We start from the raw sequence: 2,266 nt of genomic DNA, 5'->3' as shown, positions 1-2,266 counted from the left end.
AAAACACTGGCCTGGTCTTGGAATCCCCGGGGTGGGGGCAGGGCAGAGGCGGCCTTGTGTGTGGGGACATCTGTGCTTCGCGTCCCACCTGCCTGAGCCCATCCCTTACGATCTTGAGCTCTTACACAATCGGGGCTGGCCCTGGGTTTTTTTTAAAACATCCTTCACCTGGATGGTGGCTGAGGATTCTTGTGGATCAGGCTGGAGACATTTCCTCTCCCATCCTTCTGTCTATGGGCGGCCCCTCCTCCCAGGCAGGTGTCTCCGATCAGGCCAGGTAAGCGCGGTGAGGAAGGGCTGGCTTGGATTTCAGTGGGCCTGCGGGGCACAAGCCTCGGAAAATGGTGTGTAGATCAGACCAGCGGGCTGATGACCTTGAGCTCAGTGAGGGTCCGGGCCGGAAAGGCGGCAGGTGGTTCAGGAAGGGGGGACAGCGGCGTTTCTGCACCTTTCAGTGGACACTGATGCACAGGGCCATGGAAGTTGGCGGGCAGTTAGCGCAACAAAGACTGCACCCTCCCTTGTGCTGGAACCTCGGGGTGCCGGGCTGTACTTCAGACCGGGGGAGCGGGTCTATTTAAAGGAGCCCCGTGATGAACAGTTTTTGGAAATAAAGGGTCTGACGGCAGTTGGGCGGGGTCTGAAGCTGCTGTGGTTGCCCTTTGTCACCGCTGGAACAAGCTGGAGGCTGGCAGGGTAGAGTCATGCCAGGCCCTGGCTGTGGGGCTAGGGGCTGGCTTGACAACCTCAGGGTGGCAGTGTCATGGGGTGTCTGGGACGGCTGCTGGGCGAGTAGGTGAGGGTGTGTGGAAGCTGGACACCAGGCTGCAAGGTTCCTTGACCTTGGCCCTGAGGACACAGCTCGCTGCACCTTCCCCTCCTGGCTGGAACAGGGGCTTGCAGCAGGGTACCCGCAACCCACTCCCAGAACTGGAACCGGGCTCTTTCCACTCTGAGGTGAAGAGATGCAACCTACTGGGGGTGGGGGGTTATGGCTTTTAATCTTCAGGCCTTTTGACACAGGCTCGGCTCATACAAACCTGGGCTCAAGTACCAGCGCCACCGCCTCCGGGGGGGCCATGGGCCTTTGTGAGAGAGAAAGGCAGACTGACCATCACTTGTATTTGTACCTCTTCTGAGGGGGCCTGTTTCTCTCCTGCTCTCACTATAACAATCAGGTGCTCTTGGCCTGGTGCGGTGGCTTCTGGGAGGCGGACCCTGACATTGTAATCACCTGTGCCTTCCTCCAGGGAGCGGGCCTCTAGTTCTACTAGATTAATAAAGGGATCTGTGACTCAAAAAAGCTAAAACATGGCTGGTGCTGGCACCCCTCTTCCCTGTCCCCAAGTCATTTAAGACCCAGCTCTTCCAAAAACCCTTCCCTTCTCCAGTCCCTTGGGTCGCACCTGGGAGCTGGTGAAACGCAGCCACCCGCCCCAGGCCCATGGACTGGACAGGACCTGTGTGCTGGCCTCTGGGTGACACCGGCGCACGTCGGGGATGTGCCCTCTGGTCCTCGTGGGTTGTCCCTTTCTAAAGCCCAACTTCCAATGAGATTCACCTACCTACTCCTCACTTCCTAGGCCAGGGGTGGGGAAGCTGCCAAGGGCCATTGGGTATTTATAACAACATTCACAGACCATACAAAATTATCAACTTAGAAATTAGCTATGAAAAGAACTAGATTTATTGAATTTAGAGTCCTGCCTGCGGTTGCCTTGGCAGGGCCAGACCAAGTGATTTTGTGGGCCCCACACGGCCCTCAGGCTGGACGCTCCCCACCCCTGTCCTAGGTGCTTCCACGAGCTCGGGCCTGATTTTTCAAATTAATTGTTAGCCTGCTAATCAGAGGTGAAGCGCAGGCTGAGTCCACTTCAGGCTGTCTCCTGGGGGAGCCACAGTGTGTTCATACAGTAGGCGGGGTACGAAATGTGCCCACCTTCGGGGGTTGCTCCGTGTGAAGGGAGGCGGGCCGGCCCCATCTCCGCAGGGTCTCGGGACCGCTCACGGCGCATCCTCGCCGCCCGTGGGAATTGCCCCCCCCGCAACACCTGGGCTCGGGCCGCCTGCTTCTCCCGCCCCTGGTACAGGACCAAGAAGGCGGTGGGCACCCGGCTGGCAGGCGGCTGCGCTGGGAAACAGACTTTCGGCTAGAGCCAAGCTTTGGCCCCAAAGCGTCTTCCATTTGTCTTTATTAAGTCTGGGACCTTGCACGATACTTGGAAATTCTATGTGGACTCTCCTAAGGTGGCAGATCGTGCAGAGG

The sequence above is a fragment of the Miniopterus schreibersii genome, assembly GCF_964146895.1.
Source record: "Miniopterus schreibersii genome assembly, chromosome: 16".
NCBI lineage: Eukaryota > Metazoa > Chordata > Mammalia > Chiroptera > Miniopteridae > Miniopterus > Miniopterus schreibersii.
The sequence above is the reverse complement of the archived record's forward strand: the minus strand, read 5'-3'. Positions refer to the sequence as shown.